This window comes from Cynocephalus volans, chromosome 11, assembly GCF_027409185.1.
Source record: "Cynocephalus volans isolate mCynVol1 chromosome 11, mCynVol1.pri, whole genome shotgun sequence".
NCBI lineage: Eukaryota > Metazoa > Chordata > Mammalia > Dermoptera > Cynocephalidae > Cynocephalus > Cynocephalus volans.
The window spans coordinates 109,933,801-109,960,114 of record NC_084470.1 but is presented as its reverse complement, the minus strand read 5'-3'; positions in this window follow the sequence as shown (position 1 = coordinate 109,960,114).

Here is a 26,314-nt window from a genome sequence, read left to right as displayed (position 1 = left end):
CACAAACTACTTGACCCCTTGTCAAATTAGAGGTGACCACGTGACTTGCTTTAGCTAATGAAATGTGAGAAGTGACACGTGCTACTACCAGAGTGAAGCTACAAGTACAGCGTGTAATTCACTGTGCTTGCTCTTTCACTAAATAAAATAGGTGTGGTGGCAAAGGCTAGAGCATGACTGGATGATCGGCAAATCTAAAAGTCAGGAAATGTATACCTAGTAAGGAAGGAGAGAGGTGGAGAAAGAGAGAAACAGAGGGAGGAAAAGAGAGAGACAAAGACAGAGAGAGAGAATAGTTAGAGGTAATTACCAATGTGCTGCAGAAAACAGGACAGGAAGGACTATGGCTGCCAGCATCAGCTTGACCGCTCCTCAAACAGAAGAGGAGGGAGAGCCAGCACTTTCCAGAATCAGAGACAGCCACGCTAAGGGTACCCATTCAGACTGATATGCTTAAAGTATGTGTCAAGACATAATTAATGAGATGAAGAAAAACAGAGTTGCTTCCCTTCCTATATATTCTTTCCTTTTTTAAAATTACACATGTAGTAAATGACCACCATAAAAAAGAATTTTTTTAAGCAACACGGAGAGACAAAACTGAAGGTTTCATCCACGTCCCTCTGTCACGTATTCATTACAGCTCTACTGTTAGAATTTTGACCTTTTTCTAAAACATGAAATACACGTATGCTTCACAAAACAGATTCAGTGTTCTGAAAAATTTGATCAAAATGCTTCCTGTTTCCAAAAATTCTCTTCGATGCTTTTATTTATTTTTTGCAGTTTCCTGAACCAATATAATTCCTTGCAATGTTTATATTTCAGACAACAAATTAAATCGCTTTTTTTTTTTTTTGACAAACAGTAATAATTCACACATTATCCTGTTTCCTAATTAGCTGATGAAGGCTATACTACAAGGTACCTGAGAATAAATTGAAGAAGTGGTAAAAGTGACACATGTCCCTCGCAGGTGAAAATTTAAAGAGCTAGTTAGTACTGGAGTGGCCCTCCCCATGATGTGCTGATCATATTGAAATGGGTCAGCCATGACTCAGGTCTCTGAATGATTTCATACCCAGAACGCCCAGACGACCTGCAACAGACATGTAACATGAGGGGCATGGAGCATGTGCAAGAAAAAAATCCATGTGGTTTTAAGTCACTGAGATTTTAAAATATTTTGTTATGACAATATGGACTATCCTTGGTGACACACAGGGCCTGCTCCATTTCCTCATGTAGCTATACTTGCACTAGGAAAACTGCTGACTATACTATTAAATGAGCTTGGGAACAATGTTTGGCACACTTGGAGGACACTCATTGTCTAATCTGCATCTATAAAAACACATTTCCTTCAGCCGGCTGGCAGAGCCGACCCCGCAGAGTGGAAGCATCTCCTTGCAGTGTCTGAAAGGGTGTTAGTGTGTCTTTAATTTTTCAGTTATGTCTGAGAAAGCAGTAGCTATTTGGCCCACAAGAGGTTGGAATCTCTTCAATAATATTGGGACCCAGTGAGTTGGTTGGCAAACAAATATTTAAAAAGAAAAAAAACTAGCCACAATCTTCTCAGATTGGTCTTGGATATGGAGATAATTCATTCTAGCAAGCAAAACTCTCCAAGAGGATGGGGAAGCTCCCAAACCAGGGTCCGCAGGAAAACGATGACAGGTCTGGGCGTGGCTGCAATAGCAGAAGCAGAAATAAGGTAAGGTCATAGCAAGTCACATGAGAAAAAACAACCAGAAATGCTGGCAGGAGGATTATCTGTGACACCGTCTTACTGTCAATCAAATGCCCCATCCAGGAGGGCAACTAGAAAGTCCCCCTTTACACTGTTCATATTAGTTCATATGAGTCTCTGGCAGAAGCTGCGACCTCACTCTAGGAAAACCTCAAGTATGCCATGTGAGGGAAGCCACCTCCCATGGAGCAGGGACACACTCACCCAGGGGTCCACGGAGCTCACATCTCAGAATTGTTTCATCTTCAAGGCCAGGCCTAGGATCCTGGTAATGGAGTGTTTGCCTAGAGAATTTCGTAAACTTCAGAACATCTCACTGCCAAGAGGAAGACAAGACATAAAGAGAATAGCCACATGGCATAGCACTAACTGATGGTGTGGCCAGAGACTCGCCCTCAGGAGGTGGTCCGGGAGGACTCGGGAGGCCACGGTGCAGGACATGTCACAGTCTGAAGAGGCAGTGCTGGAAAGACCAGCAGGACAGCGCATCTTCCATCAGCCCCGCCTCCCATCAGATCCAGAGAAGCTGGTGAGGGGCACAGTATGTTTTAGGGGGAAGTGAAAGAAAAAAAACCAAAAAACATAAAGTTAAATAAATAAATGAGCCGGCCACATACCCTCCATCACCCAGGGCATCATGAGAGGTAAGACCATTTTGTAGTTAAGAATACAAGTCCAGAGACAACCTGGGTTAGGACCTTGTCTTCACCACCTATCAGCTGTGTGTTCTTGAACAGGTTAGTTAGCCTGTTTTTGCCTCAGCTTTCTCATCTGTAAAATGGGAATAATATTACCCACATCCTGGGGTTGTCAAGGGATTAAATGTAGAGAATGTAGAGCAATGACTGGGTTTTCACTGTTAACTCTCATCATACTTTTTTCCCCCAATTTATAGTTACTGGATTTTTCTGTAATTGTACATTCAAGAGTAATAAGTAATAAGAGGAATAAGTAGTAAGTATAAGTAATAACAGATAATAAGTACTTCTGGAGGAAATACTACCATTCGTCTCTCTATCACCACAGTTTACCAAACACTTTTATAGATCACCTCACCTGATCTTTATAACAACCCTACAAACTGGACAGAGACAGTATCACATGAAGAAAATGAGAATAGGGGTGAGTGGCTCACTCAGAGTCACTTGATTGGTAAGTGGCAAAGCCTGGACAAAAGTCTAGATAACCTAGATTAAACCTAGGACTTGTCTCGTACTAGCCTAGTACCTACACTAAGGCTGAACTGATCCAAGGTTGTGTGGAAGTAGTGGGGTGTTGAATTGCACCTTGAAAGTGGAGGATTTTAGAGAGTTTCAAGATGGCGGCGGCTGCGGCGGCTGGCGCGGAGTAGCTGAGGTGGAAAAGGCGGCCACTGGGCCTCAGGCAGCCGGGAAACTTGTGGACCTTCCTCTGGCCATCTCTTAAGGGAGGACTGCTGCTGCTGGCCGGGTCGTGGGGGCTCAACGCCACTTTGCCCCCGGCAGGAGAGGCTGCCTCATTTACCGGCAACAGCTTTGAAGTGTGGAGCAGGAAAAGAACTGATTCTTAGCTGCAAAAGCGAGTCTTGAAACAGGGAACACGGTGCCAGGGCTGCTGTGGATGCAGCCAGGATCCCGGAGGCTGGGGCCGCACTGAAGGCGGCCAGCTGCCCTATTCAGGATTCGAGGTTTCAGGCCGGCATTAAAGAAGATTCCTGGGAGCGCCCGAGCGGCGCCGCGACTGAACAGCCCGAGGCGGCAGCGCCGAGAACACGGAAGGCAACAAACCAGAGACAGAGCGAGCGCCCGACCTGGCACAGCACTGTGAGTGATCCCTGGCACAGCTCTGTTCGGGGGGTGGTTGCCCACCCGGCTCCCGCCTGCACCACCAGGCCACTCACTGCCCCAGTGCTGCCTCCATTTTCCCAGGTGCGGGCAGCTCCGCCCTGATCGGCCATCACTGAGCCCATTTGCTTGGCCTGGCGCGGGGCTTTCCGGACCCTGCGGTCCGGCCTCCTCTCCCACTCCCTCCGCGGTTCTCTGGCGGGGCTGGGGGTGTGGGGCGTCCCGACCAGTGTTGGGAGGGCTAGGAAATACGGGCGGGCCGACTGTCACTCCACCACACCCTGGACTCCGGCCCCGGTAAACTTCCTGTTACTGGGAGGCAGATACCATCTCTGCGACCACCAGTTTGGAAAAAAGCCTAACGAATTTCTGGTTGGGAATAGTGTGGTAGGAGAGTTCCCAGGTCCGCTAGAACCTGCCGGAGAGCAGGCTGCAGGCGGGCACTAGACTCGGTTTATACTGGGGGGATACAAAGGTGAACAAGACCCGAGAAAGATCTACACAGTGCTACAAAGGCACCCAGAGAGACCGGTCGTCTGTGCCTAGCAGAAACCTGGTAGACTTCCTGGGCGAGGCGGTGCTGAGCAGGGTCTTGAAGGCCCAGCTGATAGACGAGGGGTGCAGAAGACACACCCCAGCCCAGCACAGTGTGCACAGAGGGGGGAGACGTGCAGCCAGGGAGGCGGAGACTCGACAGAAACCACACACCCGGTGGGGTCGCCACTGCACGATCTAACAGCCTGGGCCAGAGCACACGGAACGGGGAGAAGTCCTGTACAGAAAGTGAAAGCTCAACAGAGATCACACACCCTGTGGTGCGTGATCCACCAGCCCAGCAGAGTACAAGCTGACCAGAAAGGTGGATCCCCGGAGAAGCCCAAGACCCGAGGCAACCACACACACAAGACACTAGAGGCCAACTGAGCAGTCACGGCCGGAGCCATACCAAATTGGCAACCACAGCAACATCCTAGTTAGTCATTAGTCTCAAACCAGTGGACTGTGAAACCCCCTGCCACAATGAATAAACACCAAAAAAAAGACACCAGAAATACAAAAAATCAGGAAAGTACACCACCAAAAGTTAATAAATCTCATACTCTAGATCCTATAGAACAAGAAGCCCTTGAAATAACTGACAAGGAATTTCGAGTGATAATTCTAAGGAAACTGAATGAGATACAAGAAAACTCAGCTAGACATCATGATGAAATGAGGAAAAGTATACAGGATCTGAAAGAGGAAATATACAAGGAAATCAATGTCCTGAAAAAAAATGTAGCAGAACTTGCTGAACTGAAGAAGTTATTCAGCGAAATAAAAAACACAACGGAGAGTTTAACCAGCAGGCTTGTCGAAGTTGAAGAGAGAACCTCTGAACTTGAAGATGGGCTGTTTGAAATAACACAAGCAGACAAAAAGAAAGAAAAAAGAATCAAGGACATGGAAGAAAATCTGAGAGAGATATCAGACAACCTCAAGCGCTCAAATATCCGAGTCATGGGTATTCCAGAAGGGGAGGAAAATGGAGAGTCCATTGAAAACATATTCAACAAAATAGTGGCAGAAAACTTCCCAGGTATAGGAAAAATCACAGATCTTCAGATCCAGGAAGCTCAACGATCTCCAAATGTATTCAACCCAAAAAGGCCTTCTCCAAGACATGTCATAGTCAAATTGGCAAAACTCAGAGACAAAGAGAGAATCTTAAAAGCTGCAAGAGAGATGCGTCAAATCACCTATAAGGGAGCCCCAATCAGGTTAACATCAGACTTTTCATCACAAACCCTAAAAGCTAGAAAGGAATGGGATGATATTTTCAAAATACTAAAAGACAAAGATTGCCAGCCAAGAATACTCTACCCTGCAAGGCTATCCTTCCGAAATGAGGGGCAAATAGTATATTTCTCAGACAAACAAAAACTGCGGGAGTTCACTACCACAAGACCACCCTTACAAGAAATCCTCAAGGGAGTACTGGGTTTGGTTCCTGAAAAATAACTACCACTGCCATAAAAACCCAAGAAAAATCTAAACCCGCTAGTACAATAAAAATGGCATTCATGAAGAGAAAACAAGCTAACAAAAACACTATCTACAACCTAAGGAACCAACAAACAAAGAAACCAAACAGTAAATCAGAAAGCAAGGAACAAAAGACACCTAAGACAACCAAACAACCAATAAAATGCTAGGAATAAATCAACACCTTTCAATAACAACTCTTAATGTTAAAGGCTTAAATTCCCCAATTAAAAGACACAGACTGGCTGACTGGATCAAAAAGCAGGACCCAACTATATGCTGCCTACAAGAGACCCACCTCACCCATAAAGATTCACACAGACTAAGAGTGAAAGGATGGAAAAAGATTTACCATGCAAACAGAAAAGAAAAACGAGCTGGAGTGGCTATTCTTATATCTGACAAAATAGACTTTAAACTAAAAACCATAAAAAGAGACAATGAGGGACACTACGTAATGATAAAAGGACTGATCCATCAAGAAGACATAACAATCATAAATATGTATGCACCCAATGTTGGAGCAGCCAGATTTATAAAACAAACTCTATTAGACCTAAAGAAGGAAATAGACACTAATACCATAATAGCAGGGGACCTGAACACTCCACTGTCAATATTAGACAGATCATCTAGGCAAAGAATCAGTAGAGAAACACAAGATCTAAACAAGACTCTAGACCAATTGGAATTGGCAGATATCTACAGAACATTCCACCCAACAACCTCAGAATATTCATTCTTCTCATCAGCACATGGATCATTCTCCAGGATAGATCACATATTAGGTCACAAATCAAGTCTCAATAAATTCAAAATAATTGGAATTATCCCATGTATCTTCTCAGACCACAATGGATTAAAACTAGAAATTAATAACAAACAAAACTCTGGAAACTATACCAACACATGGAAATTAAACAGCATTCTACTTAATGACATATGGGTCCAAGAAGAAATCAAGCAGGAAATCAAAAAGTTTATTGAAACTAATGAAAACAATGATACATCATACCAAAACCTGTGGGATACTGCAAAAGCAGTATTGAGGGGAAAATTTATTGCATTAAATGCTCACTTCAGAAGAATGGAAAGATGGCAAGTGAACAACCTAACACTTCACCTTAAAGAACTAGAAAAACAAGAACAATCCAATCCTAAAGTTAGCAGACGGAAAGAAATCATTAAGATCAGAGCAGAACTGAATGAAATTGAAAACCAAAAAACAATTCAAAAGATCAATGAATCAAAAAGTTGGTTTTTTGAAAAGATAAATAAAATTGACAAACCATTAGCATGGCTAACAAAAAAAAGAAGAGAGAAGACTCAAATAACAAAAATTAGAAATGAAAAAGGCGATATTACAACTGATTCATCTGAAATACAAGGAATCATTCGAGACTACTATAAACAACTATACGCCAACAAATTTGAAAATCTGGAGGAAATGGATAAATTTCTGGACACACACAAGCTCCCAAAACTGAACCGTGAAGACGTAGCAAATTTGAACAGACCAATAACAATAAAGGAGATTGAAGCTGTTATCAGAAGGCTCCCAACAAAGAAAAGCCCAGGACCACATGGATTCACAGCAGAATTTTACCAAACATTCAAAGAGGAATTGACACCGATTCTTTACAAACTATTCCACAAGATTGAAACGGACGCAAATCTCCCAAACTCATTCTATGAAGCAAACATCATCCTGATACCAAAACCAGGTAAAGATATAACCAAAAAAGAAAACTACAGGCCGATATCCTTGATGAATATAGATGCAAAAATCCTCACTAAAATACTAGCAAACAGACTACAGCAACACATACGAAAAATTATTCATCACGATCAAGTGGGATTCATCCCAGGGATGCAAGGTTGGTTCAACATACGCAAATCAATAAATGTGATACACCATATTAATAAACTCAAACACAAGGACCATATGATCATCTCTATAGATGCTGAAAAAGCATTTGATAAAGTTCAGCACTCATTCATGACAAAGACCCTCTATAAGTTAGGTATAGAGGGAAAGTATCTCAACATAATTAAAGCCATATATGACAAACCCACTGCCAATATCATCCTGAATGGGGAAAAGCTGAAAGCTTTTCCTTTAAGAACAGGCACTAGACAAGGATGCCCACTCTCACCACTTCTATTCAACATAGTGTTGGAAGTACTAGCCAGAGCAATCAGAGAAGAGAAGGAAATAAAGGGCATCCAGATTGGAAAAGATGAAGTCAAACTGTCCCTGTTTGCAGATGACATGATCCTATATATCGGACAGCCTAAAACCTCTACAAAAAAACTGTTGGAATTGATAAATGATTTCAGCACAGTAGCAGGATACAAAATCAACACACAAAAATCAGTAGCATTTCTTTTCTCCAATAGTGAACATGCAGAACAAGAAATCAAGAAAGCCTGCCCATTTACAATAGCCACCAAAAAAATAAAATACTTAGGAATTGAGTTAACCAAGGATGTGAAAAATCTCTATAATGAGAACTACAAACCACTGCTGAGAGAAATTAGAGAGGATACAAGAAGATGGAAAGATATTCCATGCTCTTGGATTGGAAGAATCAACATAGTGAAAATGTCCATACTACCCAAAGTGATATACAAATTCAATGCAATCCCCATCAAAATTCCAAAGACATTTTTCTCAGAAATGGAAAAAACTATTCAGACATTTATATGGAACAATAAAAGACCACGAATAGCCAAAGCAATGCTCAGCAAAAAAAATAAAGCTGGAGGCATAACACTACCTGACTTTAAGCTATACTACAAAGCTATAATAACCAAAACAGTATGGTACTGGCATAAAAACAGACACACTGACCAATGGAATAGAATAGAGAATCCAGAAATCAACCCACACACTTACTGCCATCTGATCTTTGACAAAGGCACCAAGCCTATTCAGTGGCAAAGGGACTGCCTCTTCAGCAAGTGGTGCTGGGATAACTGGATATCGATATGCAGGAGAATGAAACTAGATCCATACCTCTCACCGTATACTAAAATCAACTCAAAATGGATTAAGGATTTAAATATACACCCTGAGACAATAAAACTTCTTAAAGAAAACGTAGGAGAAACACTTCAGGAAATAGGACTGGGCACAGACTTCATGAATACGACCCCAAAAGCACGGGCAACCAAAGGAAAAATAAACAAATGGGATTATATCAAACTAAAAAGCTTCTGCACAGCAAAAGAAACAATTAAAAGAGTTAAAAGACAACCAACAGAGTGGGAGAAAATATTTGCAAAATATACATCTGACAAAGGATTAATATCCAGAATATATAAGGAACTCAAACAACTTTACAAGAAGAAAACAAGCAACCCAATTAAAAAATGGGCAAAAGAGCTAAGTAGGCATTTCTCTAAGGAAGATATCCAAATGGCCAACAGACATATGAAAAAATGCTCAACATCACTCAGCATCCGGGAAATGCAAATCAAAACCACATTGAGATACCATCTAACCCCAGTTAGGATGGCTAAAATCCAAAAGACTGTGAACGATAAATGCTGGCGAGGCTGCGGAGAAAAAGGAACTCTCATACATTGTTGGTGGGACTGCAAAATGGTGCAGCCTCTATGGAAAATGGTATGGAGGTTCCTTAAACAATTGCAAATAGATCTACCATACGACCCAGCCATCCCACTGTTGGGAATATACCCAGAGGAATGGAAATCATCAAGTCGAAGGTATACCTGTTCCCCAATGTTCATCGCAGCACTCTTTACAATAGCCAAGAGTTGGAACCAGCCCAAATGCCCACCATCAGATGAGTGGATACGGAAAATGTGGTACATCTACACAATGGAATACTACTCAGCTATAAAAACGAATGAAATACTGCCATTTGCAACAACATGGATGGACCTTGAGAGAATTATATTAAGTGAAACAAGTCAGGCACAGAAAGAGAAATACCACATGTTCTCACTTATTGGAGGGAGCTAAAAATTAATATATAAATTCACACACACACATACACACACACACATAAACCGGGGGGGGGGAAGAAGATATAACAACCACAATTATTTGAAGTTGATACAACAAGCAAACAGAAAGGACATTGTCGGGGGGAGGGGGGGAGGGAGAAGGGAGGGAGGTTTTGGTGATGGGAAGCAATAATCAGCTACAATGTATATCGACAAAATAAAATTAAAAAAAAAAAAAAAAAAAAAAAAGAAAGCAGTGAAAGGGGATGGCCGGTTAGCTCAGTTGATTAGAGCACAGTACTGATAACACCAAGGTCGGGGTTTGATTCCTATACAGGGAAGCAAAACAAAAATAAATAAATAAAAAGGAAAAAAAAAAAAAAAAAAAAAAAAAAAAAAAAAAAAAAGAAAGTGGAGGATTTTTATAGACGGAGGAGAGAACGGTGAGCATTTCAAGTGACAGGAATGACATGAGTGAAGATAGCGAGTTTGGAATAATGTCCTACACTTACGGGACACGCCTTCCCTACAGAAGTACATAGAGAAATACAATTCAGCCATCTGATGTGGAACTTACCAGATTTCCATATTTGTATGAAAATTTCCAAAGCATTCACAAGCCTATTAGAAGTAATTTGGGGGAGCTTCGGATTTGCATTCAGCATCTTGTTCCTAGCAGTTCTCGTTCTATTGCCTCGGTCAGAATTTTTGAACCCATGTTTCTATACTTTCTAAATAATGCAAACTCTCAGATGATCCATGATCGTATTTGTTTGAGGCAGAAAAGCTTTGCACTGATATCTCACGTTAGCCTGGGACACGAAGAGAACTCGATACCATTGACAGCATGTGGCAGGCCGTCTGACTCCTGTGCGTTCTTTCTCCCCAGCCCGGGCAAGGGCCCAGGCTGAGCCTGGCAGGTGAACTCCAGTGCGGTTCGCTGGGGCGGAGCCTGGCAGCGAGACGGCAGCTGCAAAGCAGAGCGCGACAGGTAGCGGCAGCGACCTAATGGCCGGTGAGCGCGACAAGCGGGTGGGTGTGGCTCTGGGAATGAGCGCGGCACGTCCTGGAGAAGGACAGCCGGCGAGCAGAGCGCGGAACTGGGCTCGAGCCAAACAGGCAACCGGCAACAATGAAGGGTCAGGTTCCTCCGAAGGGCTGTGCCCTGGGAATGACGTGGGCCCCTTTCCTCTCTCACTAAGTGAGAACACACTGGATTGCCCGAAACCCATGGGTGTGGGGTTGCAAAATGTTCTTCAGAAAGTACCATTACACCGAGGGAGGAGACGTGACAAAGCATCAGGATTCAGGGGACAGTGAGCTGAGCAGGGAGGCCGGTATATTAGTCTTAGAGACTCCACCCAGTTGAATAATACTTCAAAGAGTCTCATAGAGTGAAAAAATGTGTGCTGCATTTAAACTGAAATACAGGACATCGTGTAACAAAAACGGTTTTGCTTTGTAGAAAAAGCAAACTTCAAGGGTTTGAGAGCTTTTTTGTTTTAATTGAAGGGGAGTCATATGGAGTATCCTGTATCTGTAAACTCTTTTAAAAGGTCTCTGTAACTCTTTTTCCATGTAATTTACTTATGTGGGTTATTAACACTATTTTTGGGGTTCTGAGGACAAAGGCTTCACAGAGGAGAGGACCAAAGAATTAGAAAAATGGTTGGAATTGTAAAGGTTGAGTAAAATGCATTTGCAGTGACGATTTCCAGAACACATGAGAACACTACCATTACGGGTATAACTAAAACAGGTAGTTTGAAAAATAAGATATTTTACTGAAAAGGAAATTACATATGCGAGTAGTGACTTGACGCTCAACTCTGATGGAGCTAATTTTTGTTACTGCTTAAACCAAAATCCATATCCCCTGATGATTTCTAACTCATTCCACACCCATGAACATATTTAGTTGCTATATAAAATCAAAACATTCATGAAGAAAGGAATTAAGGAACATGAGAATATGAGCTGTCCTTTGAAGTAGTAACAATGCTAAGAAAAATGTTAACTGACTACATAGTATGTGTCAAGCATCATGCTTGAAATACCATCTCATCTAATCTATACAAAAAACCTCAAGCAATAGTTAATACTACCACTGTTTTATATATGAGGATGCTGAAACATAGATAATAATTTATTAAAATCTGACAATTAATATTAAGGAAGAAATCAAGACTCAAATCAAGCTCTGTCTAAATCTTCAACACAATGCCAAGTTGCCCTTAAAAGCAACAATTCCAGAGGACATTCTAGTATTGGATATTTTCTTATATTCTAAATGCATCCTCTAAAGTAATATAAGTGATAGCACATCGCAGTGCCTGAGTATTGTAGATGTTTACTGACTGATTAATGAATACTAATCCTAGGAAAACCCTTGATATTAATGATTGACCTTTTGCTTTAAAAATAAAAATAAAGAATTTTATTTTAGGAGGGAATAGAAAGGCTTTAGTTTAATTGAGATCCACAGAGGCAGCCCTTTTGGGCCATGGTGTGTTCAGATACCTCCAATTCTGTTGTTCCAGAACAATATGAATAAAGTACATTCAGAAGAATCATCTGAGAAAAAGCCATGAGAATGGAGAAATGAGGAGTAACATGCAGTTTTGAATGAATACTTGACAAGACTGAAGTTATTGGTAATAAGGGAATCACTTTATGTAGGGGCGAATGAATCCACCATAATTTTAACCTAAAGTACCACTCTAGGGGTTGTAAAATTCTTTCCACTTGGATAAATACTCTGTTTGAATTGCAGCTTGCAGTGAGAATATAATAAAGAGTAGCCTAACTTGACAAAACACTACAGCCACAGAAAAGGAGATCTTTGTTACACGGCTGCAGGACTGGCCACCAGAATCAAAATAGAATAGAATACAGTTTGCAAATGACCATCTAAAGCAGGGTACACTTCAAAAGAAACAAATAGTATTGGCAAAGGGCACATGAGACATATAATAGGGAAGAAAATGGGCTACAGGAAAGAATCTCTTGAAGTATTATTATAGGACTCATTATATTCTCAGCAACCCAGTCAAATAAAGGAGCACTATGCATGTTAACATCATGTTCAGTTGGATGCCAACACATAGGTAGTAATTAATAATGGATGAGTGAACTAATGACCCAAATCCATAATGCAGCTCATGGTTGCGGTGTCAACCCAAATTCTGGACAGCACATCCTGTGTTCCAGTTTTAGCTTAAGAGAAACATACAAAGTAAAGATTTACTGCAAGACTCTATTGAGAGCTCCTAAAAACACCAACTTAGGGTGAAAAGGAATGTGAAAGACTGGCAGGCGGGGGGGGGGGGGAGAAACCTAAGGAGTCAGAGGGGAAAAAAAATCAAATAAAAAGAATTTAAATAAAAATATTTTAAAACAGGCTAGTAAGTACAATATGAACATTTTGAAAAACCAACATTCCATTATATCATTTTTAATATGCAGGCTCAGCGTGAGGACAAAAACTTGAAAAACGAAGGCTGCTGATTTTGCTTCTGAGGGTGAAGAGAGAAGCTTCACAAGCAGTTACTGCTTTGTACCTGGCCCTTGGCTGCTCCAGAAGGCTCGCGACACACCTGTTATAAGCCACTCACAGCTTCTGTTTCTTCAGTCTCCAATTTTTCCACTTTGATTGCAAACACAGTTCCCTAACATGGTTTTCCAAGCCAGGAAGAGAGATCAAATAAGATAAAAGTAAATGAAGAATATATATTCCATTTAATAACATCTTTATGAATAATAAATTATGAAATACATGATCATAATACTGTGTAATCAGTATAGAACATTTCTAAACACAGAAAACTTGCAAGAAAAATCACCTACAAGTCTACCCCTCACATTACCACAACTCACATGCTGCTCTGTTTTATTTCAACTTTTCTGGTCTCTATATCTTTAGTAAAATTGGGTTAATAATTTTCAGTATTTTTAAAATTTTTATTAAACTATTATAATAATGCCATAAAGAGTATTTCTGTCTCAATTTCTGTTATTGTCTTACATTAAATTCATAAAAGTGGCATGACTTGATCAAACACTAGGGACATTTTAAAGATGTAAAACATATTGTCCTAACTGCTTGCCAGAAAAGCTATAAATAATTGACATTCTTTCCCAATATATGAAAGTGTTCACATCATTGCACCAACTTAAACACAAAATGTTACACATTTTTAATCTTTGCTAATTTGATAGGCGGTGAATAAAATCTCATTCTTTTAATTTTTTCATTAATTTGATGGTAAAGTTGAACATTTTTATGATTACTTGCCATCTCTATTTTATCAATTCATATTCTTTGTGTTTCTGTCGGGGGTTATATTTTTAAAAATAGGTTTATTATATATTATACAGTAAGGGTGGTTATAATTTGTCATGTCTGCAGAAAATATTTTGTTGTGTATATTTTAAGTTTTTCAAGGGAAGTATGTGTATGTGGTTTTATTTATTGTGGTAAAACATACACAACATAAAATTTATTGTTTTAACCATTTTTAAGGGTATATATAGTTCAGTGGCATTAAGTACATTCTCGTTGCTGTGTAACCATCAGCACCATCCATCTTCAGAACTTTGTGATCTTCCCAAACTGAAACTCCACGCCCATTAAAACAATGCCAGTCCCTAGCAATCACCATTCTACTTTCTGTTTCTATGAATGTGACAACTATAGGTACTTCATATAAGTGGAGTCCCACAGTATTTGTCTTTCTGGCTAGTTGATTTCACTTAGCATAATATTCTCAAGGTTCATCCACTTTGTAGCACATGTCAGAATTTCCTTCCTTTTCAATGCTGAATAATATTCTATTGCATGTGTATGTATCTATTCGTCTATCTATCACATGTGTTTATCCATTCATATGTTGATGAACACCTGGATTGCTTCCACCTTTTGGCTATTGTGAATAATGCTGCGTGAACACTGGTGTACAAATATCTATTCAAGTTCCTACTTTCTTTCAAAAGTTCCTGCTTTCTACCCAAAAGTAGAATTGCTGGATCACATGATAATTCAATGTTTAATATTTTGAGGGACTGCCAAACTGTTTTTCACATCCAAAGAACCAATTTACATTTTCACTAGCAACTCACCAGGATTCTAGTTTATTTGTCAACACTTATTACTTTCTGTTTGGGGATTTAAAAAAAAAATAGTCATCCTGATGAGTATAAAATGGTATCTCATTGTGGCTTTGATTTGCATTTCCCTGATGATTAGTGATGTTCAGAATCTTTTCATATGCTTATTGACTATGTGTTTTAAAATAAGTAATTTTTGTATCTTTAGGTGTAGATTTAACCAAATCTTTCTTTCTTGTTTTTTGATGACTTTACTACTTCATGTTTAAAACAAACTATCCCATGATCTGCAAGAAACTCATCTATATATTTTGCCTGTTTTTATATCATTTTTAACTGAAATATTACTTTTGAAGTTAACTGATTAATAGAGCACCGTTTATAAAGGATACTGCCATTTGTACTACAAATGTAACAATGGCACTTTTATCATATAAAAAATTATACATATAAGAAGATTTGTTTCTGAACTCTCTTATCGTTATAGTACTCTATTGAATCTTACACATTGTCTTAATTAAATACTGAAGAGTCATATTGTTTTAATGACAATAATAGTAAACCCTTTATTTCTCTTTTCTTTGAAAAAGTCATTGATGCTTCTTACACATTCATTCTTTTAGGATCATTTATTTGCTTTATTAAAAATTGAGTAAAAGGCTGGCCAGTTAGCTCAGCTGGTTAGAGCCTGGTGCTGATAACTCCAAGGTCCAGGGTTCAATCTCTGTACCAGACAGAGCACCAGGCCCTGTGCTCCCTGTCCAATCTCCGTCCATTTTCTCACAGACCTAAGCACTTCACATTCTCCCTGCCCCACCTTCACGCAGCGGCCCTTCCAGCTTTTTCGGGCTTCCCGGATGGCCCTTCCCACACCCCATCTACCTGACTTCAAATTCTACCACAAACAGCATGATACTGGCATAAAAACAGACACACGGACCAATGGGACAGAATAGAGAACCCAGAAATCAACTCATGTAGTTACAGCCAACTGATCTTAGACCAAGGTACCAAGAATATACATTGGGGAAAGGACAGACTCTTCAGCAAATGGTGCTGGGAAAACTGGATATCAATGTGTAGAAAAATGAAAGTAGATCTGTACCTCTCTCCATCTACCAAAATCAACTCAAAAATGGATTAAAAACTTAAATAAAAGACCTGAAACTATAAAACACCTGGAAGAAAACACAGGGGAAACACATCAGGTTGTAGAACTGGGCAAAGACTTTATGAATAAGACCTCAAAAGCACAAGCAACAAAAGGAAAAATAAACAAATGGATAATATCAAACTAAAAAGCTTCTGCACAGCAAAAGAAACAATCAACAGACTGAAAAGACAACCTACAGAATGGGAGAAAATATTCGGAAACTATACATCTGATAAGGAATAAGTATCCTTAACATATAAGAAACTCAAACAATAGTAAAAACAACAACAACAAAAAAATAATAATCCAATTTAAAAATGGGCAAAGGAGCTAAATAGACATTTCTCAAGGAAGATACACAAATGGTCCTGAAACAGGTACATGAAAAAATGCTCGGCATCACTAATCATCAAGGAAATGAAAATCAAAACCACATTGAGACATCATCTCACACAAGCTAGACTGGCCAGTAGTAAAAAGAGAACAGCAAATGCTAGTGAGGATTTGCATGTGCAGAGAAAGGAGAACTCTTGTACACTGTTGGTGGGACTATAAATCTGTATAGTCATTACAGAAAACAGTATGGAGGTTTCTCAAACAACTACAGATAGAACTACCACATTATCTAGCAATTCCACTATTGGGTATACCCCAAGGGAATGGAAATTGTCATGTTGACCTGCACTCCTGTGTTTATTGCAGCTCTGTTTACAAACCAAGACATGGAACCAACCTAAATGTCCATCGATGGATGAATGGATAAGGAAAACGTTGTATATATACACAATGGCATACTACTCAGCCATAAAAAAAAAAAAGAAATTCTGCCATTCGCAGCTGCATTGATGAACCTGCAGAAAATTATGCTAAGCGAAATGACCAAGCCACAGAAAGAGAAATTCCACATGTTCTCACTCATGAGAAGGAGTGAAAGAAGGAAGGGAAGGATGGGGCTGTGGGCCTCAAGCCCCATCCCACCCGCAACCAGGTGAGCAACAGAGCTAAGGGCCAGCCCCTCTCTTCCCCCTGCAGCAACATTTTAGAATATACTTATTATCCATGTGTGTTTCTTTGGTGTATGTGACTTATCTGCTCATGTCCTTCACTAAATTTCTGCGTAGATTTTTCTAATTCATTTTGAAGAGTTCTTTTTGCATTAAGGATGTTAATCTTTGAGCATCTAATTTGTTCCTTATCAATTGACTTTAAATTTAATTTGTGAGGTTTTCCTTCGTTTCCATATTGAGAAAATAATTTTCTATTTAAACATTAAATTTAAAAAATAAATAAAGTGTAGCAAATACAAGAAAAGAAAGGAAGGAAGAAAGAAACAACCATCACAATAATGCATTGCATTTTCAGAAGGAGAGAACAGAGCTGTGGTTACTAGAGGTGGGAAAGAGAGAGTTGTAGGGAAACTAGCAAGAAATTTGCTAATAGAGAAAGGAATGATTATGTGTTGTAATGATGAACATGCTAAATATCCTGATTTGATCATCACACATCAGACACAGGTATTGATATTCAATTCTGTACCCCACAAATACATTTAATCAATTGTGTTTCAATTTAAAAAGCTTTATGGACATTTTCACAATGTTGATTCTTCCAATCCAAGAGCATGGGATATCTTTCCATCTTCTTGTGTCTTCTTTAATTTCTCTCAACAGTGGTTTGTAGTTCTCATTGTAGAGATTTTTCACATCCTTGGTTAACTATTTCTAAGTATTTTATTTTTGGGGTGGCTATTGTAAATGGGCTAGCTTTCTTGATTTCTCTTTCTGCATGTTCACTATTGGAGAATAGAAATGCTACTGATTTTTCTGTGTTGATTTTGTATCCTGCAACTTTGCTGAAATCATTTATCAACTCCAAGAGTTTTTTTGTAGAGGCTTTAGGCTGTTCGATATATAGGATCATGTCATCTGAAAACAGGGACAGTTTGACTTCATCTTTTCCAATCTGGATGCCCTTTATTTCCTTCTCTTCTCTGATTGCTCTGGCTAGTACTTCCAACACTATGCTGAATAGGACTGGTGAGAGTGGGCATCCTTGTCTAGTTCCTGTTTTTAAGGGAAAAGCTTTCAGCTTTTCCCCATTCAGGAAGATATTGGCAGTGGGTTTATCATACATGACTTTAATTATGTTGAGATACTTTCCGTCTATACACTGAGATACCACCTCACCCCAGTTAGGATGGCTAATATCCAAAAGACTGTGAATGATAAATGCTGGTGAGGTTGCGGAGAAAAAGGAACTCTCCTACACTGTTGGTGGGACTGCAAAATGGTGCAGCCTTTATGGGAAAAGGTATGGAGGTTCCTCAAACAATTGCAGATAGATCTACTGTATGACCCAGCTACCCCACTGCTAATATACCCAGAGGAATGGAAATCATCAAGTCGAAGGTATACCTGTTCCCCAATGTTCATTGCAGCACTCTTTAAAATAGCTAAGAGTTGGAACCAGCCCAAATGTCCATCATCAGATGAGTGGATACGGAAAATGTGGTATATCTATACAATGGAATTCTACTCTGCTATAAAAAAGGAAATACTGCCATGTGCTACAACATGGATGGACCTAGAGAGAATTATATTAAGTGAAACAAGTCAGGCACAGAAAGAGAAATATCACATGTCCTCACTTCTTTGTGGGAGCTAAAAATAAGTAAATAAATACACAAATAAACTGGGGAGGGAGGGAAGAAGACATAACAATCACAATTCCTTGAAGTTATTACAACAAGTGAACAGGTATGAGGTTGTTGGGAGGGAGGTGGGGAGGGAGGGGGGAAGGAGGTTTTGGTAATGGGCCACGATAATCAACCACATTGTATATTGACTAAATAAAATAAAATTTTTAAAATAAATAAATAAATAAAAATTAAAAAGCTTTAAGAAAAGAAAATAAGGTCACAAAAAAAGTTAATAGAAAGATTCGTATTATCTTTCAATTCTACTTTTCCAGTAACTTTTTTGAAATACCCTTTTATATCATTTATTATTACATAAATTCTTTCAGAGACAAGATTTAAAAAAGGGGAGCACTTTCAAAATCACTTTATGAAGCTAAAACCTGGAAAGAATATTGAAAAAAGAAAGAAACTTTGCATGCCAATCTCTCCCCTGAAAAACAAAACTCTAGAAAAATATTAGCATATATAATCCAACAGTGTATATATAATACAAATATCACAACCAAGTTGAGTTTATTCCTAAAATGAAAATTTGATTTACCTTTTTGAAAACCAATCTGTATAATCTGCCACATTAACTTAATAAAGGAGAAAGCCCATATGATCATCTCAATAAATACAAAAATAAAAAAAATTTTGATAAAATTTATTGTCCATTCTTGATTGAAGAAAAAAAGAAAATCTTAGTAAGCTAGTAGCAGAAGGGGATTTCCTTCATCTAATAAGAATACCAAGGAAAAAGCATTATAAAAGATATTGTATTCAATAGTGAAATATAAAAACCTATGAAAAATGAAATATGGTGCTTGAAATAATATACAGATATTCATTGTCCCCATTTCTAATCATCATTTGGACCAGTGCAATAGGTAAGCAAATAAGGTAAGTGATGTAGTATAAATACAGTAAAAGCTAGAAATAGACTTTTTATTGTTCACAGACAACATTAATTAATGTGTGCAAAATCCAAAAGAATCTACAAACTATTAAAATTAGTGAGTAAATTTATCACGATCAAATATAAGGTCAAAACAGAAAAATCAATTACATTTCAACTACCAGCATACAATTAAAACTTAAATCTTAAAAATTATCATTAGAGTAGCTTAAACAAATCAAAGAAATATCTTGAAGGAAAGACACAGAAAACCATGAAATTTTATTTTGATTAGTACAATAATACAAAAATAAATTGAGAACTATTTCATGTTCATGTTTATAAAATTCAATATTCAATATTATAAAATTTCAATTCTTTCCAAACTGAGCAACAAATTTGACATAATCCCAATCGAAATCCAAGCAAGGTTAGATGGGGTAGACTAACAAGTTAATCATAAAATTTATATGAAACTGAAAGTACAAACAGTAGTCAAAACAATCATGAAGAAGAAAAAGTTGAACAGGTAAAAAGAAGTTGGAGAAGGCAAAGTACACTACTGAACACCAAGATATAATAAAGCTAGAATAAGACAGTGTGTACAGGTGAAAAGAATAGAAAAATGCACCAAGGGGAACAGAATAGAAAGCCCAGAAACACATTCAGACATATATAGACAATTCATAAAAGTGTTGCACTTCATAATAATGGGAAAGGATTACTGTTGTTTCTTGTTTTGCTTTTTAAAAATAAATGATACTGAGTCAACTTGCTGTAATATGAAATAAAACAATACCATACACCATACACTAAAATTAATTACATATGGATTACAGTTATAAATGTAAATAGTAAGGTAATGAAGCATCTAGAAAACAACACAGAATAATATATTTATGACTTTAGGCTAAGAAAAGATATTTAAAACAAGACACAATATAAAGGACTACTCACTAAGAAAAAGATGTATTCAATCTCTCTTATTACAATCAGAAATTTCTGTTTATCAAAGACATCACTAAGAGAGTAAAAAGCAAGTGATAGAGTGGGATAAAACATTTGCGATACATATATCTGACAAATAATTATTATGCAGAGTATGTAAGGAACACCTACAAGTCAATGAGAAAAAGAGAAACAATATATGAAGATGGACAATATTCTTGAACAAGCTTTTTAAAAAAGAGATCAATAAAAATATGAATAGATGCTCAAATTCCTCCATGATCAGAGAATTAAAAAACAGCAGCAGCAACAACAGTGCACCTCAATCAAAATGGACAAGATTAAAAAGACAAGAAATACCAAGTAGGGGCAAAGACATGGTGCGACCGGAAATCTTAAACCCTGTAATTCCATTCCTAGGCTTAAACTCAACCAAAAGACATGAATTCACATGTATTAGAATGTTCACAGTGCTATTCACAGCTAAAAACTGGAAACTATCCAAATGCTCATCAACAATGAAACAGATAAATGATACATTGACTATTCACACAATGGAACTCTACTGCAGCACTGGGAATGAGCAGTCTACAACTACATGCAATAATAGGTTTGAATCTCACAAACATGATGCAGCGTGACAGAATCCACGTGTGAAAGAGTACGTAAGGTAATTACATTTACATAAAATTCAAAAACAAGCAAGACTAATCTATCATGATAGAAGTCAAAATAGTGGTTTCCCTTGGCAGAGGTAATGCCTGATTGAAAGCAGGGTTAAAGGGGTAGGTGGTCAAGGAGAGGCATGAAGCCAGGGGCAGGGGATGCTTTTGAGGGTCTATGAATATCCTGTTTCTTGATTTTGATGCTGGTTACAAAGTATGTGTTCACAAGTTCAACTTGTAAACATACATGTTCTATTTCCATAAAATGCCATTTATGATTGGTGCACTTTGTATACATTTTATAATCCAACAAAAAGTTTAGGAAAATAAGCCAATCAGACAGTGTCTGTGTTCTAATTGCTGAGTTGAATCGATGGACATTTGTTATTATTTCTGTTACCATGGAATTTATTTATTTATGCTACTTATTATTTGCCCCTTTTCTGCCTTTATATGCTTTGGACAAGTTTTCTGATCCATATTCTTTTTCTCACTGATGAAAAAATTACACATTTTATTCATATTTTCTGTAATGGTCATCATCCCATTTTTTAGCCACATATTATTTTCCTTAAAGTGTATATAGTTAAATTCTACATCTTTTACCTAAAGAAGTTATGAATTTTTGTGTAGTTTTGCTTGCTTCTACTTGTTTCTCTCTCTCCTCTCACCTGTCATGTGAATGTCATTATTTTTAATTAATAGTCACAATTGACCTGGGCATATCCATGAGTTTTATTAACATAATTCGATGTTTCTCCCTGCATTTTATTTCTATCTCCCACAATCATTTTCTTCTTGCTGAAGCAATATTTTCTTTTTTATAGAATGTTTTTGAATGGCCAAATTTCTGAATTCTTACATAGTTGTAAATGTCTTTATCTCGTTCTCATATTTCAATGCTACTGTGATTTTGTATAGATTCTAGGTTTAAAGTTGTTTGTCCTGAGATCTTAGATCTTGTTCCACTGCTTTCTTACATTCAGTTTTGAATAAAAAGCCTGAATTCAATCTGATTATCATGCCTCTGTAGCCAGTGGGGTTTCATCCCATCCTCCTCTTTGGGGTTTTACAGTTTTCTCCCTGCACTGAGTCTAGATATGGTGTCATTTTTAGAATTTTTGCTGATAGGCATTGTTGACTCTTAAATTTGAAAGCTCTTTATTTTACTTTAGTCCTAGGAAATTATCTTCTGTTTGTAGCTTGGATAGTTTCTCTCTTACATACTCACTACACGTTCCCTCTCGAAATTTTATTAGACATATAATGAAAATTAATGTATTTATCCTGCATATTTTGTACTGATTTTTCTTCATCTACTGTTCTACATCTGGGATAATTCTTTGTTCATCTTCCAGTTTATGAATTGTCTCTTTGGCTATGTCTATTGGGCTAATCAAACCATATTTGAAGTTTCTATTTCAGCAATAAAGTTTAATTTCTCTGACTTTGTTTTTACAGTTCTCTTATTCTTTTGTTTTGTTTTATGGATAGTATATTTATTCTAAATAAATATTTATTCAAAATTGTTTATAGTACAATTTTGTTTTACATTCGTCCTCTCTCAAAAGGTGAGTTTTCCTCAAATGTTTGATGAGTCCTGAATGCACAGTTTTTTATAGTGGACATTGTCCATTGGACAGTCTACAGTTTCTATTGGGGCAATGTGCTTGAGAAGGCATATGGAACTTAGGATTACACTTTGTATCCCTGCATACTTAGAACGAAAAATCGAGGAGATGTTTTAGTTCCTGGCATTCCCCATTCCCCCCAGATCTAATGAGCCTCTGGGTACACTGCTTCTAGTCAGTTCCATTCAAGCTCCCACCCCTAGCTATTGTTTCTGCTGCTTCTCTCTGGCCTAAGGAAAAGGAGGGGAAGATGTGAGGGTCCACCAAATAGGGCAGCTGGAAGTCACCAGCCTGTGGCTTGCCTCTGTCCCATCCTGCTCCCTGGTGCTACTTCCACCCTTGTTGCCATCAGGGTCGCAGTTAGCTTTCAACTATGATCTAATTCTTCAGTCTGGAACCATCTCTTCCTATCTCTAATCTCACATATCTTTTGGCATTGAGGTTTTTCCTTTCCCTTTCAGTCTGGTTGTGAATTTGATTTTTCATTATTTTACTAACATTTTTGGAGGTGGGGAAGGAAGTGCCATAGCAGGAGCTCAGTCTTCCATTTTCAATTATAAGTTGTATTTGTCCATTTTTGTTGCTCATAACAGAATATCTGAAACTGGGTAATTCATAAAGAAATGAAATTTATTTTTTACCATTTTGGAGGCTGGGAAGTCCACAGTTTTGGGGTCTCCTCTGCTGAGGGCCTTCTTCTGGGGGGGAACTCTCTGCAGGGTCCTGTGGTGATGCAGGGGATCCCACGGTGAGAATGAGCTAAGCAAGACAGCTAATCCTCTCACTTGCTCTCCTTTTAAAGCCATGAGAATCACATCCATGACAATCCATTAAACCATCACTCATTACTCATCCATTCCTGAGAGCACAGTCCCTGGGATCCAATCATCCCTTAAAGGCCCCACCTTCCACCACCGCATTAGGGGTTAAGTTCCCACATGAGCTTGGGGATCATTCAAACCAAGCATAAGTCTCAAACATTTCCTAACATAGTTTTCCATTTGTCAAAGTTAATAAAACAAAACATCTTTTAGCTCCACATTTAAGAGGCGTTAAATTACATCTTTACTTCTATTTTCACCTCTTGCTGGTCTTAACACCCTGTTTTTTAGAATGTGTAGAATCATTATTTCTTCTGTTTGCAGTACAAATCCTCTTTCAGACTAATTTTACTATTTTAGACACTGTTATACCATTTTTATATTTAGAACAATTTGACACAGTCACTATTTCATAGGTTTCAATTAATCTTGTTCTGGTCTTTTGTACCCCAACTTCCCTATCTATTCTCAATATCTTGATGACGTTGCTTTTCCTCTCGTGTAGTAGGTGTGTAGTATTATGCTTTAACAGCACCTTTCACATGAAAAAATGTAAATAGTGTCCCATGGATTGGTACAATACCATGGGTCCTAGAAGGCGTATTTTGCAAATTTGGCAAGGTCATGGGGTTATTTTTTCTCTTCTGAGATTTAAGGTAGAAGAGAAGTCTGCAGTCAGATATTCAGTTCAGTTGCATTCCATATCATTAATTAGGCTAAAAGAATGTTTTAAACATTTTTAAAGGCAGTGTTATTATTTGTCCTTAAGCACTTTAGTTTTGGTTTTTAAAACAATTTATGTCTATTGTGTTCTATCAGGCTCTTTAAAAATAAAAAACATCTACACTAAGGTAAATAACAATGAAGAGTTTTTAAAGGGGGCAAGGAGCTGCATATGAGATTAGACTCTAGCCATACTACACAATCAGTCTAAAAGTTCATTCACTATTCAACAGGATGTAGAATTCCTTAATTCCCTGTGGAAGCTAAGAAAAATAGGCTGCTACTTAGGCAAATTCCAGGGTCTCTTTCTCATTTTCTTTGAAGTCCCAGCCCCTCAATTCCTAGAGACCTACGAAATGCCACATCTAGTTTGTCTAGAACCTTCATCACTAATTATTTTTCTGACTTGGCTTAGATAAGAGATATGAAAGTGCATTGACTTCAGAAGGATAATGTACGGGTCCTACAAGGGCACTTAGAAAAGTTTGTGAAAAGAGGGAATTGAAAGATGATACAAATCTTTTCACGAACTTTTGAAGACCCTCTCTCTATATACACACTCATATGTATACTGTACTTGTATATATAGAGAGGGGTGGCCCTTCTGAATTGATTAATGTTTCACAGAATTTACTTTCCTTCACATCCCCTCTTCCCAAGGAGCCAAGCTGTTTGTTTATTGTCTTGGGGGAGAGATAAGACAGGGCAGAAAAGGTCCGAGGGAGTAATAGAGCTCCCTTTATGACTTTAGTTTAAGAAAGCCTACAGCCCTTCAGGGACTAAAGAGCTCCCTAGATAGTCATACAACATTTGTGGGCAGTGGCATTGAGGATTGCAAAGGGCAGGGCTGCCTGTCAACCTTTCCCAAATCTTCCAACCTAGGCTAACTTTGGACACAGGTTGGCGTGCTGAGAAAGGAAAGGGAAGAAAACAGTGACAGCTTAGAGGTCAGGAGATGGGGAAGGGGGATGGGCCCTGTGGGCTGACTTCCTAAGATCATTTTATGGAATCCAAGACCATAATTCTGTGCCTTGTTCTTTGGGAAGGCACCATGAAAAGGTGACAAGGTCCCTAAGAGGAAAAGGCCACAGAGTGAGTTTACACGGGGGTAGGGTCAGAAGTCTTACAGATACTACTTGTGCCCTACAGTGGCTCTGAAGCATCAGGCTGTTTCCCATCCTCCCAAAGATTGCAATAAAACACAGGCAAAAAGGGGTGGCTCCATGAGAACATGCCTGAATCAAGAGCCGAGGGAGAAACTGAATTCTGGCCGCCTCCTAGACCACACGCTTCCCCAGTCCCTATCTCCGTGCTAGGTAAGCTCCGCAAAATGTAGGAGCAATTTGGAGGGAACTTCTGTGAGCTGAAATGAAATCAAGAAAAGCAAAAGTGCATTTCTTGCATACCTTAACTACAGATTATGATAGTACACAGCACTTTATAGGTATCTTCTTGATGGCCTCTTGGACTCTCTGATTAGTACCAGAGTTAAGGGAAGGTGGGGAAAATGAGAGAATTGTTTCATTGTGAGCATTTGTAAGCACCAGAACCTATGCTTAGTGCTTCACGTGCAATATTTTATTTATCCTAGAAATAAAATAATTAAAAATTACTAGGAGATAACTACTGTTATCTCCGTTTTTATAAATGAAAAAGTTGAGGTTCATATAACCTGCCGAGCATTACCCAAGTGGTAAATGACAGAGTTAGGATTCCAGCCCAGGACAATCTCTCCTCTTCAGAGGTGCTCGAATCTGGGCTACACCCTAGACCTTGTCAAATCACTCCAATCTAGCACACCCCAAATTACTACCCGAGTTCATGAAGAATCCAGGCATCTGGTCTCTCTCTCACACATACATTCAATTTTACCATGACTCTGCTATAATTAGTGATTCACTCTCTTAACTACACCCAGGGCACTATGGTTACCAACACAATGGAAAAGACTCCTTCTGAAATCTTAAACTAAGACAGCCCAGTTACCATTCTCAACCTTCATTCTCTCACCTCATTCTTACCCTCCTAATTTCATTATCTGTATCAGGAGCTCATGAAGACTATTAGTCCTGGCATCATCCTTCTTTACCACCCCAGGCCAGCATCTCCTGCCCACACC